Source organism: Lepidochelys kempii, chromosome 6 (assembly GCF_965140265.1).
Source record: "Lepidochelys kempii isolate rLepKem1 chromosome 6, rLepKem1.hap2, whole genome shotgun sequence".
Taxonomy (NCBI): Eukaryota; Metazoa; Chordata; order Testudines; family Cheloniidae; genus Lepidochelys; species Lepidochelys kempii.
Genome location: NC_133261.1, coordinates 133114153 through 133130213, shown reverse-complemented (window position 1 = coordinate 133130213; position 16061 = coordinate 133114153).

Below are 16061 nucleotides of genomic sequence, written 5' to 3'. Positions count from 1 at the left end.
CAGCAGGAAACTCTCTCCCCCAAACTGTCTTAGAAAATGGTTTAAGGAGTAGAAGTGTGTCAACCTGAGTCTCAATTTATTACCAGACTATAACAATCTGAAAAAAGCACATCCATAGAAAAAGCTGTGAACGTGTCACTGCACAGGAATGGTGATTGCATTTTTTAAAAAAAATGAAGTTTCGTTAAGACATTTATCAGACAACTAACACAGATCACTCAAAACAGGCAATGTGTTCACTATGTTATTTCATACTCTTGACATGACAATGACTTATGCCATTTATTGCAGGGCATATACTTCAGTCAGAGAACAGTTTTCCCCAAAGTCATCAGATTTAATGAGAACCTGCTAATTCAGTTGAACTTTCAATTTGGATGTGATATTTTACCAACTCAGTTCAGCTACTCAGATAATATCCCACTATATGAACTATTGTAAAAGCAATAAATCAATCTAGGTCTTTATTTTCACTTTGTAACTTGGCAACAGCTAGGCAATAAGTATTTTGATGGTGGCAAGCCCAAGAGGCACTAAAAAGCCCATTTCATTATCAGGGCAGAAAATCCTCTGAATTGTATGCAACAAACCTTTAAAAAACTGGAGTATTTGACATGAAAAATCTTTAAAAAGAGAGGTAATTGAGTTTTTTTAATCTAAAAAATGTCCATTTCATGTCTATGCTGAACAGGTGGAAATGATGGAGAAATCAATAATGAGAATTGTAAGGTCAGGAAGAAGATCATCCAAAGCTTGGGTCTTAATTTCAGGGCCAATTTGCCTAGCGTCTCTGTAGGCAGTTAGTGGAGGTTTAACAAATCTGACAGCTAATTAATTATAAAGCAAGACAGGAGACAGGGCAGCATTAGTGGTACAGGAGAATTCATCTTGTGTGTCACCCTACTTAAGGTGCCTCCATTCTCTTAGCATGGAAAGGAATACTTCTAGTCAATCTTTGTTTGTCTTCCATGTCCAAAAGGGAAATCAAACATGACATGAACAATTACCACAATATTCTAGGGGAAATGCACTCTTAAAAACAAAACATGAAAATAAATTACACTCTGACATCAGATATTTCCTTCTGAATCTTTGGTCTATATTGAATGCAGCTTTTATAGATTATGTTACACCAAAGGGTAAGAGTTCCGATATGGAGCATACTTTCACCGAGGAAGAATTAAACGTAAAGGGGAAGTACCCATGTACACAGCAAGGATAGGCAACGCAACATAGCTCCACTACTTCCAAACAAGCTTTCAGAATAATGATAATATTGCTTAGGCCAATAATAAGCAACAGAATTAGTAGCCATATAAGCCTCTATGGGTGACAATTATAAATACAAACAGGGCCACGTGCTACTGTGCAGGGCCCTTTATGGCAGCCTGGCAAACAACAGCACTGTAGATATGGGGTGCTAGAACAGTCATTGAAATAAAATATTTTGACTTTCTAGAAAATTGGGCAGGTATTTGCCTATGAAAGAAAAACTAGAAAGCCTGGGAGGATGTGGTAGGTGTTGTCGACGTCAGAACCTCTCTGCTTCCCCAGTGACCAGGCCTACTGTGGGAGTTAGCTACTGCACTTCATTTCTCTCTTAATGTTGACAGGATTTACTCAGTTAGAACTTGCCCAGTTTATAAATTACCCCTGAGTACAATGTGGGGATTAGTTGTAAATATCAATAAGCAAATATTCCAGGATTCCAATGACAATAACCTTGACCAAGCCTACCGAGCCGCTCCTCTGCACTGACTGCCTGCTGACTATCAAGAGCACAACAACAAGCTGCTCTAACAGAGTTCAGAAAAATCTCTCAACCCTTCTAAGCTTTTCCACCCAAGGCTACCGAGGCTCAGTCTCTTCTGCAGTTTCTCTTTCTCCTCTACCTAACCCTCCAAAATTAGGTTTGTCTCACCCCACACAACAGCCTGATACAACATCCTATTGGCCTCTGGTGCAAAAAAGAGTATTTCAAAGAACTCCAGAATGTGAGAATTAAAACCAAAGGGCAGAGCTACTTCTGCAAATACTATCTTGAGTAGAAAGAAAAGGAGGACTTGTGGCACCTTAGAGACTAACCAATTTATTAGAGCATAAGCTTTCGTGAGCTACAGCTAGCTCACGAAAGCTCATGCTCTAATAAATTGGTTAGTCTCTAAGGTGCCACAAGTCCTCCTTTTCTTTTTGCGAATACAGACTAACACGGCTGTTACTCTGAAACCTATCTTGAGTAGGAACAGAGAAGTTATTTTACTGCTGAATTTGGCACTGTTGTGACTGCTGCTGGAATACTGCAACCAGCTCTGCTGTCCACAATTCACAATCTGTTGAGAAATTGGAGGCGGTTCAGAGAAGAGTCACGAGAATGATTAAAGCATTAGAAAACATGCCTTATAGGTGTAGACTCAAACAGCTCAATCTATTTAGCTTAATAAAGAGAGGGTTAAGGGGTGATTTGATCACAGTCTATAAGTATCTACTTAAGAAACAAATATTTAATAATGGGTTTGTCAAAGGAGCAGACAAAGATATAATTTGACCCAATGGCTGGAAGTTGAAGCTAAACAAATTCAGAGCGGAAATAAGGCATAAATTGTTAAGAGGGAGCAATTAACTATTGGAACAATGTATCAAGTATTGTGCTGGATTCTCCGTCACTGGTGATTTTTAAATCAAGACTGGGTGTTCTTCCAAAAACTCTGCTCTAGGGATTATTTGGAGGAAGTTCTGTGGCCTGTGTGATACAGGAGGTCAGACAAGACAGTCGCAATACTCCCAATCTACGACTCCCGCTGTTAATCGGGAAAGAGGAGAACGTGTCCTCTGCAGTATAAAGTTAGGAGAAGAAATAGCGCATTACCTTCTCGAAGCCTCCTATGCGACATCTCTAGAGAGTCTCTGCGTGACATACACAAGACATGTCACTGTCCTAGCATATTCTGACAACAGTGATCTTTTCTCTCACATCATATTTTGAACGAAATGTGTATCCAACCTCACTTAATAGCTAAATGACAGAAACCTGCCTGTATGTAAATACTGTCCATCGTTTAGGTGTTCAAATTGTTAGCAGACTGAACACAACTGTCCTTGCCACCTTCATTAACTAGTGCACATCCCCACGCTGATAAACATCACATGGCATTTGTAGCCTGTGCAAACCAGCATGTAATTCTATCATGAAAGTCTACAACATTCCAAAGTCGTCATGCGGTAGTTGTCAGCTCACATTATCCCATTAGCATAGACTAATATTTCTATTTCCTGTTGCTGTTTCTATACCTTCACTGGCAGGCAAATAGAAATGAAAGATTGCCCATGAATAGAATAACTGCTAGAAAAACTAAAAGCCTGAGAAATGACACAAAAGCCAGTTGGTCAGCACTGGGATGACTCTGCTTGCACATAAATCACCACGGGATCCTTGATATACTGGAAGCCAAAGCAGTCAACATTTGCCACAGACACATGCCATTCTAAGGAAAGGGCAAAGCTTTGGATATATAAACAGGAATATCGAGTGGCAGTGGGGAGGGTCTATTACCTCTGATTTGCCACAGGTGCGACCCTTACTCGAACACTGTGTCTAGTTCTGGTGCCCAGAGTTCATGAAGGATGTTGAGAAACTGGAGAGGGTTCAGAGAAGGGCCACAAGAATGATTAATGGATTGGAAAACATGCCTCATAGTGATAGCTAAACAGACCAAGGTTTTTGAGTCTAACAAAGAGAAGGTAAAGGGGTGAGTGGATTACAGTCTTTGAGAACCTAAATGGAGAACAGAAATTTGAAAATGAGCTCTTCGGCATAACAGACAAAGTTAAAACAAGATCCAATGGCTGGACGTGGAAGCTGGACAAATTCAGTCTGGAAATAAGGTGTACATTTTTAACAGTGAGAGTAATTGACCATTGGGACAATTTACAAGGGTTGTGGTGGATTCTCCATCGCTGGCAATTTTTAAAATCCAAAGTTGCTGTGTTTTTTTAAAAAGATCTGCTTAATTCAAGGAAGTCCTATGGCCTGTGCAATGCAATCTAGATATTTGCAATGGTCCCTTCTGGCTTTATAATCTATGCATCTTTGATAATCACAGATGCACTTTGGTCACTGCTGGAAAATGCTAAGATTTATTCATGGTCCCAGTACACTGGGCAAGCTACATCATATTTTATATTTCTTGCATACACATTGGCCTTCCCAATTAATCAGAACTAAGGTGAATGGAACACCATGCATTTTGTGCCACCACCTGTCAGAGGACCCAGTGCCATTACGGTTCAAGGTAACATGCTGCAGGGGCCAGAGCTTCCCAAGCTATAATATCTGAGCTACTCGTAGTCTGCAGAGGACAAGCAGATCCCATGATGCTGCCTCCCTTCTTTATGTCCATCTGCTTAAGTGCAGTAGAAGTCAGGTAAAATGCATGAAACATTTTCCCATGCAGGCCATGGCCGAAGTTCCCATAGGGAAGGTCTGCAATGGTGAGTGGGAAGGAAGATGTCTCTTGAAACACATTCTCTTTTTGGGGGGGGTCCGCCCTATAGAGGAGTGTGAGAAACCTTGTTGCAGGCTATTGTGAAGTCTCTTTCCCAAATAGTTACAGGTCTAATAAACAATATTTTACAAGCACCACCTAGGTTACTTATAGGTACACCAGCAATAGTTTCTAAGGACTCTGATAACAACTTGGTGATATGACATAAAGCCTGATTTGAGCTGCCTGACAATGTGTTGGAAATCTAAAGTTGAACTTAATTAATCACCGATACAACGTACTGTATTTGTTGCCTTCTGAAGATTGTGCTATAGAAATATGAAGTTCAGTTTCTATGACAACAGGCGTCATAAATGCCAGAACTCTTCCTTCTTACTTTCTTTTCGTCTTGAGGATAACTCATGTATTTCAGTCCCTTGAGTTAACCATTTCCTTCATTCAGGTGGTGAATTAGCCATGCAGTTGACTTATTCCCATGAATACACTCTAGGCTGATCCAGCCCTGGAGCTGCAACTCAGCTATGCTTAGCACATCTCAGGAAATGCTGGGGAGGGCAAAAGCAGCGGGGGGCACAACTAAAGTGGGGTAGGATATCTTCTTGCCCCCCTTCCCCCTCACACACACAACCACACAATTATTGTCTTGGGCCACACAGCCACTGGGCCAGTCACCCCGCAAAACAGAGCAGCCTCAGGGTGGCTCTACATTGTGGCAGCTGCCTATAGGCTAACCTGCAAACAGGAATGCCCCAGACACAATTCTTTTTTTCCTTCAAAAGCATTTGTCCCCTGCAATGTGATGCGGCTGCTGCTACGGCACCCTTGGCGGGGGACTCATCCAGTGACGCCCGGGGTAGGGCTTTAGCAAGAGGGAAGAGCTTGGTGATGCTAGAGCAACTCAGAAAAACCTCATCAGACTGGAGAGCCTGGCCCTAATTTCTGTTTCCAAGCAGGATGGGTTGAGGTGCTCAGGGCCACCCGTGCAATGGATACATGTGTTCCACCCTGATGCCCGGGAGCCCAGAATGCTAGCCGCATTAAGTCCCCTACCGTGTGCCTCAGCTCCCCCTGGACAGCACTGCCCCCCAGCCTCCTTCGGGTCCAGAGATGAAAGCAGTGCGACTTAATGCAACCTCTGCCTCCACTCACTGAAGTCAATGTGCCCATGGGATTGAAGAGGCAGGAGGACTCTGGAGACACAAGCCCCCTCACCCCACCCCACCAGGCTCAAACCCACTGAAGGCTAATGGGGAAGGGGAAGATTGCTACTATATGCCATAGAGGGGACACTGCCCCATCGTGTGAGCCATGGTCTGTGCCCGTGAGGGGCTGTGAGACCCTGAGGGAAGGCGGGAGCATGACAGCACAGAGATTGCTGCCTGGGGTTAGCACTCGGACATCTTCAGCTGAGCGCTTCTTCTTTCCATCCTCTCTAAACAGAAGTCCTGTGCCACAAGCCATGTGATTAGGGAGGTTCTTTCACCCATTGGCGTGTGCCCTCCCGTCTCCTCCCCTGCAACTTCTCCAAGAGGCTCACCAGTGTTTGAATAGCAAAGCCCATTTTCATCGCAATTATACAACAGAGCTATGTAATGCCCTTTGGCCACAGGACTGATGGGAGTACAGGAGTTGTACATTACACAGCAGTGGGAGCAGAGGGCCTTTTATTGCTTTCTTAGGCTGTAAATTGTAGAAATCATTTTAGGATTCTGCTTTCATGCCCCTGCTTTTTATTTGACCAGTTCTGTCACACTGCAGTTCTACTGCTCTCTACATTTGCGGAGGAAATGCCCAGTGAAACGCCTGTTTCTTCCAACCTCTAACATGAGCAGCGATATCGGGCCTGAGTCTCACTCACACCAGGGTCCCTTTACTTCTGTCTGGCCTTGTAAAAGGGGCCGTAAAGTAGGCACAAGGCCCTTCTACACTACAAAGGGCTTCAGTATGAACCGGTATAAGGCCCATAAGCTCCATAAACACACACTGTGGGCTTTCCATCATATTCATGAGCCACCTAAGGTACTGGGGTTTCTGTGGAGAGCGTAGTTATTACAGCGGCTGTGCTGTGATACACCAAACTCTATGGTACTAGTACCGTGGGTACCGTAATAGCAGGTGTACCGTGGTGTGGAAGCAAGTGGCGAGGTGCTTCAGATGCTGGGCTGTGTTGTCATTTGAAAAAACAAATCGAAGCCCTGTGACAATGTACCAAGGACGGTGTTGTCCTTCACATCCACGGGGGGCAGAGTTTAAGATGGGCGTGCAGTATTAACGTTGACATTTCTTGACATCTGACTCCGTGAATATGCAGCTTGAATATTCTCTTGAACAACTGCCTTGTTAAAACAGAATGTACCTCTGAATGTGAGATAACATAGGTCAGCATCACCCAATAGTGGAAACAGAATCCAATCCCTTCTGCAACACCCCCAAGTTAAATAAAGCCTCCCTCACGAGGCGCTAGGCGGAGGTAAAATAATACCCATTTCATGAGCTCCCAAATTGGAACAAAATAGCCCTGGCTGAACACGGCAAAATTTTCTGAAGAATTCCACAAAGCAGCAGTGCATCCTCCATACACAACTCCACAGCACATGGACAATTTAAGCCCAGGATCAAATAAAAGGTGTTTAGTGTCACAACAAATGACACACAGAATACTGAACTGATTCCACTGCTTATTTTCATGTTTAATTCAGTTTTAAAACCCCCTAAATTAAAATGAATGAACTGGAAGCTGATGAAGAATTCCCAGTTTGCCACAGAATTCAGCACCAGAAGGGACCTGCAGTAAGATCTAGTTTCAGCCGGTTGCATGGAGAAGTGCTGCACAGACATGAAGGAGGCCTGACTGGGGGACTGGAAAGCATTTGAAAGCTTTTAATTTATTTATTAAATATTATTCTTTCTACTTTTCCTAATCTTCCTGACTCCTTTTCCAGGCTCAAGCCATCACTTGTGAAATTGTCCATCAATGGGGATTGGTCCTGCTTTGAGCAGGGGGGTGGACTAGATGACCTCCTGAGGTCCCTTCCAACCCTGATATTCTATGGTTCGATGATCCCTGATACCATTCACAACAGTGACAAAGGCATATCTTGGGGGTGGAGGGATAGCTCAGTGGTTTGAGCACTGACCTGCTAAACCCTGGGTTGTGAGTTCAATCCTTGAGGGGGCCATTTAGAAATCTGGGGAAAAAATTGGGGGTTGGTCCTGCTTTGAGCAGGGGGTTGGACTACATGATCTTCTGAGGTCCCTTCCAACCCTGATATTCTATGATTCTGTTAGTGAAGCAAAACTGTTCTCCTGCCTCTGTATCTTCTCAGGGTCCTAAATGTAACTTCCTGAAGCCCCCACATCACTCCCCCATCAATTGCTCTCTCCACATGGCCTGGTTTACTACGCCCACTCCTACAATATATTCTGGCAGATAATACGGCACAGCCTGGCCCAGTACCCCATGGGTCACCAGTCTGTTGTCAGTGGACCTAACCATTGTGTCCACATGCTTCTAAGCTAACTGTGTGGTGGTAGAGTCTAATCACTGTCTTTAGTTCTGGGTCAATACAGGGCACACTCCCGGGCTCAGACATCTTGTCTGACATCCTTGCTTGGGGCGTGGAACTCCAGGGTCCAACTCCTCTCAACCATGAAACCAGTGCCCTAGACCTCCTGAGTCCCACCCCAAGCACTTGCACGTGGTTATACCACAGCTCTACTGATGCTGTGGGTGCCCTGGATTTCTAGTTAACTCCTTCGGGGACAACATGGAAGGAAAGCAAGGAGCACTGGCTTAGCAAAGGAATTTCTTACCCACAGTCACATTGCTCTTAAAATGTACTCAAGAGTTACAGGAATTTGAAAAATATAAAAAGTCCAAAGATGCCCCCTCACTGCATCTCATTTCGACCTCCTGTCAGCCTGAGGTTTCTCAGCTTATTAGTAATATTAATGTAGTGCCTTAGAGCCCTAGCCATGGACCCATTGTGTTAAGTGCTGTACAAACAGAACAAAAGGGTAGTCCTTGCCCCAAACAGCTTACAACAACAGACAACAGATGGACACAGGCAGACAGACAGACAGACAGGAGAACAAGGAAGCAATGAGACAATATTAGGCAATATGCTTGGCTGTGGTCTCAGAATGCCAGCAGCCTCACCATCAGTTCTGAGGTTGGGCAGAGTCCCTCTTCTCTCCTGCACATACTGCTTCCATGTGGTGATGAAGATATTGAACAAAACCGGCCCCAGGACCGACCCTTGGGGCACTCCACTTGATACCGGCTGCCAACTAGACACGGAGCCATTGATCACTACCCGTTGAGCCCGACAATCTAGCCAGCTTTCTACCCACCTTATAGTGCAAATCTTGCATAACTGTGCTCACACACATAAGAGGAGAGACGCATGCAGTTGGGGAAATAACATATCATTAATCCTCCCGGCGATGTCACTCTGACTTCATGCCTCCCACTGCTAGGCATGGCTTTGTCCTCAACATGCAGATCGTACAGGAAGTTGTGCCTCTCGTACCTTTTGAACTGACAAGATGTTGCTCAGCCCTTTCCTTTCATACATCACCACAGGCTTCCATTAAATGAAGACCTGTAACTCATTCTGTTTCCTTTTAGTTCTCCTTCCCGAGGGAAATCTGTGTCACATAATCTCCCACCAAACACCTGTTTACCCTCTTTAGCTATTCATTGCTAATTATCTTTGTAAGGGACTCGAAGACAGACATAAATAAATTGATCCCTCTCCTCCATGCACAAAGTTCCCTGCTCTCCCCTTTGGAGTTTACATTCACTCTGGTCCCAGAGTTTATTTGTTTTATGCAAAAATATGTTATTTGTTTTTAATATAAAGTAGTGTTCTTCAGGAAAAAAGGACAGGAAGTTTTTGACCAGGTCTACTCTTCATCTTTTGCACCTCTCTGACCAACTGAAAAATTCACTGTGAGGCGATTTTGCTCCATTGACCAAAAATCTCAGACCTGGGTGCCTAAGGTCAGGTCTATCAATACCAGTGGTCTGAGTCCGAGAACAGCCAAAGATGTATAAATCCCAACAAAGTCAACGTAAGAGGTGAGCACTCTGCACCACATAATGTCAGGACACTATCAAGTCCTATTTGAAGAGAACTATGTTAACATGAGCTAGGATCCTTTTAGTTCACACTCGTAGCATCAATATAGGGGAGTTACAGCACAGCACTTTGGTGCAGACAACTGTTCACACCACCGTAGTCCACACTGCAATTTAGCCCTCGTTTCTGCATCAATTTATTTGTTCAAGTAAAACTCTCTCTCTTCTCCAAGACAATAATCACTTTCTTCATGGCAGCTCTCGGTGCATTCACAAGAGGATGCTAGCAGAGCCGTAGCTGTTGATGTCAGTAGGTCTCTGTGTCACACCCAGCCGAAGTAATCTGATAAACTCATCAGTGCACTGTGTGGCAAACCAGATGAAAGTCATGCAGGCAAACTGTCTCCTAAACTCTGATGAATGTTTTACTACTACAGCTCTATTTTCAATACTCATCCTAATGACACTGCAACAATAAAAGCAGGATAGGATAATTCAAATTAAAATAACATGCAGAATTTCCATTTTCATTCATTTTCTACTTCCCTTGTTAGGTCTTTATCATTTTAGGATGCCAAATGATGTATTGTTAATCATTGCATAAGTCAATAGGTATAGGTATTTGCTAGGTCAGGCAAAGGTGTAAGTTAAAGGCAGTAGTGCAGTGAGCCAACAAGCCTCAAGGCCCGTAAGACAATAGATTAGCTAAACTAATCAAGGCAGAAGGCCCCAAAAGCCTTAGCATACGTAGCTACCCAGGGGTAACCCTAGATCATGAGATATCACAAGACAGAATGCTGCAATGCCTAAACTACTGACAAGTAACCACAAGATGCCAGTTTATACCAACTTGAGATACCTTAAAGTTATGTAGAGCCCTGCAAACCCATGGCTATTTGCTTTATCTTCGCGGATATCCACATCTGCAGATGTGGATGGGGGATATTTGGAGACCACTTTTATGGATTGTGGATCTGATGCAGATACAAATGTTGTATCTAGAGCCCTGCAAATCTGCCGATATCCACTTTATATCCACAGACCATTTTTGCAGACTGTGGATCGGATGTGGATACACATTTCGTATCCGCGTCCATCAGCGGACGTCCAACCACAAGAATACCATGGTAACTAACATAGGGGTATGCTAATAAGCTTGTCCTAGTAACCTGTAGGAGAAGGGCACCCTAACATTCGTAAGGTGAGGAAATACAAATAAGGAAAAGGGAATCAGACCACTACAGAATATACATTAGGAGTAGTGGTATCAAGGTAACACATTAGAAAAGTACTATCCTTGCCTGCGTGGCTTGGGAAATGCCTAATGTCAACCACTGGTGATGGTGATGAGGAAGCTGAGGAGGAGGAGGAAGATAATGACTAATAGTGTAGCTTGTTCTGCAATGGATGATGCAAGTATATGGATGCTCAGGTGCTCATTCTGTGTTCTACCTTGCTGGGTTGGAGTGTTTTTAGCTTTGCTAACTGGGCTAATACAATTACTGCAAACACAGAAGGTTTTTCTAAGTGTGAGTGTTACAACTGTGAATATCGGGGTTCCCTGCTGAAAAAATAATTTGAATAATTTTGGGCCTGCTCTTGGAATGAGAACCTACCCAGTATTAGAGAGTTAACTGGGAATTCTTCAGTAATCAGTATAATTAATACACAATCAATAGATCAGGCAACAATGTCTAGCGTGACAAATTGAAAAAAAAATGAAATGCTTAATAATTCTATGCTTTATGTACTTTGAATACACTACACAGATTTCTGGGAAGTTGGTTCTTTTGATTAAAGGAGCTTATCAAATATTTCAGCACATAGCGTGGAACCTTCCATTTCTCAATGGCACCAGTTTGATTTGAAGCCCCAGTTACAATGCTATAAATCACAGTTATGGTGAGAAATTAGTTTCACAAATTCACAAGACAAAGTGTTTGTTCCTCAGATTAGTTGCCCCCGAGGTGCAGAGAGAGAGAGAGAGATTAATAATTTAACATCATGAGTTGCCACAGTGAAATTCTAAGCGAATTACATAAAGCATGCTAAAATGCATTGAAAGAGCTGATTCAAGTAACAGAAAGAACCAGTATCTAAATGTTGAGAGTATAGCAATGGGAGCATTAGACCCAGAGCCTTCTGGAGTCTCAAGATTACATTATTCAGCTGAGCTAGATGAAATTTTCTTTGCATACTTACAGAGTGTTTGCAAAGGGGGAAAGCACTTCACAATAGTTCTCAAAAAGGGAGAAGAGAGAAAGCAGTACCAGAGATTTAGGCTTTTTGATGGCATAGCAGGCCTCATCCAAAGCACAATGAAACCAATAGGAGTCTTTTCATTGACTTCAAAGGGCTTTGGAACGGATCCTCACTGGAAAGAGGGGATTGCAGTAAACTCAGAACTTCCACTATTTCAGCCATGTCTGAAAAATGAATCCTCAGCAACATTTATTTGGGGTCAGTTCTCCAAATTCAGAGAGCTGAAGACTGTTATTTGTGCAGGTTTGTGATATGATTCAGGAATTAGTGTCTGCTGCAGAAACACTGCTTTCCAACACTTTAAGGAAATAAATGCAAAGCATGATCAGTCTGGGAGGCCAAATAAGGCAGATGACCCTTCTGCCTTCAGGACAACTCCCCCCACCCCTCCCCCCCAATATATATATAAGAAGGTGTAAATGATTCCGACCCTTCACATTTTGTTTCACATGGAGAGAGAATTTGATTAAAAAAACTAGAACAATATAAAATTAATATCACATACATTAAATGGGTTAAAAACTGGCTAAACTGATAGGTCTCAAAATGTACCTGTAAACAGGGAATCATCTTGAAATGGATGTGCTTCACATGGGGTCCCGCAGGGATTGGTTCTTGGTCCTACGCTATTAAACATTTTTCAGTGACCTGGAACAAAACATACAATCATCACTGATGGTTTGCAGACAATACAAAAATTGAGGGAATGGTAAACAATGAAGAGGACTAGTCACTGATACAGAGAGATCTGGATCTCTTGGTAAGATGGGCTCAAGCAAACAATGTGTGTTTTAATACAGCTTAATGTAATTGTGTACATCTAGGACAAAGAATGTTGGCCATCCATTCAGAATGGGGAGCTCTATTCTGGGAAGCAGTGACTCTGAAAAAGATTTGGGGGTTGTGATGTATAATAAGCTGAACATGAGCTCCCAATGTGATGCTGTGGCCAAAAGGGCTAACTGCGATCCTTGGATGCATAGAGAGGGGGATTTCAAGAAGGAGTAGAGGGGTTATTTTACTGCTTTATTTGCCAGATTTGCTTTATCTGGTATGACCATTGCTGGAATATTGTTTCCAGTTCTGGAGTCCACAATTCAAAAAGGATGTTGATAAATTGGAGAGGGTTCAGAGAAGAACCACAAGAATGATTAAAGGACTAGAAAAATGTGCTTTATAGCAGAAAAATTCAGGAGCTCAATTTATTTAGCTCCACAATGAGATGGTATGAGGTAACTTGAGCCCAGTTTATAAGTATCTACATGGGGAACAAATATTTAATAATGGGCTCTTTAATCTAGCAGAACAAGGTCTAACACTACCCAATGGCTGAAACTTGAAGCTAGACAAATTCAGAATGGAAATAAGGCATAATTTTTAACTGTGAGGCTAATTAACCATTGCAACAATTTACCAGGGATCGTGTGGATTCTCCACCAATGGCAATTTTTAAATCAAGTCAGGGTGTTTCTTCCAAAAGATCTTCTCTAGGAATTATTGTGGGGGAGTTGTCTGGCCTGTGTCATGCAGGAAGTCAGACTTGATGATCACAGTGGTCCCTTCGGGCCTTGGAATCTATGAGAGTCAGACCTTTAGACTCTTTGTTTCAAACAGTGACCCCACTGAACCAAAAGGAGTTTTCCCAAAGACTTCATGGGAGCCTGGATTCCACCCTTGAAGCTCAAGAGAATCTGAAGGACGTAGACAAAAGGATGTGGTCATTCACTGTTCTCAGAAGTCACCATGTGTGTTACCTAGGTTGTTGGGTTGGCCTGCAAAGGTGATTATCATTAACAACTATTTGTATCCCTTAAAGTCCCAGATAAAATCACAGTAAGACCAGGAGACAGTTCCTGCCCCTAAGCCCTTACCATCCCAATAGCCAAGACTGACACAGGAGTTATTATAATTGTGATGCTCATAGGCCAGGTGCCAGCTCTGTCTGCTGAGACCTGACAAACTCACAGCTGAAACCAGGCAAATTCATTTGTGTATTAGTGAAGATCAAAGTGATTTGTGTCAAATGTGTAAGAATGGTGTTTAACCTTCATGAAAACAAACAGGATGCTGCATTATTTTCACTTATGTGTATCCTGTTGGAATGTGATGACAAACATTTACACTGTGTGTATGCCTGTAACGAAATAGTCATGAAATAACCCATCAAACGAGAAAGAAGCTTTGTGTAAAGCAAGTGAAGAACTGTAACAGGAAAGTGCTAATCTCATTGTGTAGATGAAGAACCTAGCCACAGAGTGATCAAGGGACTTGCACATAGCCACACAGGAAGTATGTGGCAGAGCTAGAACTTGAAACCAAGGCTCTTGAGCCCAAGTCAGGGGGCTTATCCACAATATCTTCCTCTCTGTCTAAACCCAAAAGGATTTGAGCTAGGTTTCAAGTCCACTGAGAAATGACTATGCCTGTGGAATAACACTGGTTACAGGATCACTCACTGAAGCATCACCAAGATGATCAGGCAAAATGCTCTGCCAGTATAAATTGGTGCAGCTGCATTGACTTAATCAAAAATCACTTGCAAAATTTTATTCCTGGGGGAATTCTGCACTATTGCGCATGTGCATAATTAATGAGCCATGCATACTTTTTTATTTGGGGGTGGGGGGGAAGCTTCCTCTGTAAAGTTGCTTCAGTTCTGCCTTTTGCCTACCAGGGGGCACTGTGGTGATAGAGAAGAGAAGCATCTCCCAGCAGAAAATAACTTCTGCAGTTCAGCCTTTTGCCCACTAGGGGCGCTGTGGTGATAGAACACAGCAGCAGCTCCCAGCTGGCTAGGGAAGAGAAAGAGCCTGCCCTCTTCGCAGTGCCAACCAAGCCAGGTCATGAGGCAGGAGCTATGGGGGACAGAAAGTGTGGGTTGCTGGGGGCTCAGACAGGGGCTCATAAGGGCTAGTGAGGGAGGCCAGACTGGGGCAGGGGCTGAATGAGAGTGGAGGCGCAGGGCCACAGGGGGAGAGAGGTGCAGGGCCACATGGTGATGTGGGAGAGGTTGCAGAGCTACATAGGGATGGGGGTGGCAGGGTGGGATCACAGACACATGGGGACAGATGGAGGGGGTGCAGGGCCATATGATGATGGGAGAGTGGATGTTTGAGTAGGGGTGGAGGGACACATGTGCCTGTCTGAACGGGAGAGGCTAGGCATCAGACAGTGTCTGCAGGGGAAGCTCCCTAACAGTCCTTCCCCACCCCCCAAAAAAACCTGTTCCAGACTTTTCCCACCCATACCCAACAACCCTCCAAGTTCACACCCAGGCTCCTTCCCAGCAATTTTCCCCTCTTCCTCAGCTCTTCTGTTACCCCTGACTCCCCCAGCCTTTGCATTGCTTCTGTGGGGTGCAGGAAATATGGTTCTGTATTGTACTTTAAATGAATTATTACTCAGAGTTCTATATTAATATGCCTAATAAGGAATCTATTTGTCAAAAAAAACATTTTCTGAAACTTTTTTTGTTGTCTGTATTGTTATAGATATACTTGCTGACAGGTATTTTGAAATAAATGACCAAAATAATTGGTGTGATTATATTGTGTTATTTTGACAAATAAAATATGCAGAATTTTGCAAAATCTGAAAATATTATATGCATAATTTTAATTTTTTTTTGTTGCTGAATTTTTATTTTTTTGGCACAGAATTCCCCCATGAGTAAAATGTATAGCTGGCTCTAGATAACTAGAAACAGTGCAAAGGAAACTCTATATTGCTTTCATTAAATTTTACTTTAAAAACTTCCTTTCCTTTGGAAATATTAAACTTCCAAGGGGTGCTCTGACCCTTGACCTTTCAAGGATGGTCATTTTCATAGATTATTTGCTACTGGAATTATCTTTCAGATTTAAAATCTGTGGACCCAATCCCCAGCTCGTGTCAATCAGCCATAGCACCACTGGAGTCAATGTGGCCAGATCCCTGCTGGTTTCAATCCACCACAGCACCACCAGCATTTTTGGAAAAATGCTGTTATATTCCTGTTGGGAGTTCTGATCTTTCCTTTTTTTCAGGCTCAGCATCTGGTTTTTCTCTGGCAGCATATGGCTGACAGGTTTTCTTTACATCTACTCTTCAGGCCTTCTGAAAAGTCACTGCTTCCAGAGAACTCATCACTAGAGTGCCTGCTGCTTGTCAACAGAATTTCCTAGGCAATAAACAAATAACGGGCCTTTTACAATTAACTGAAAGCAAATGTCTTA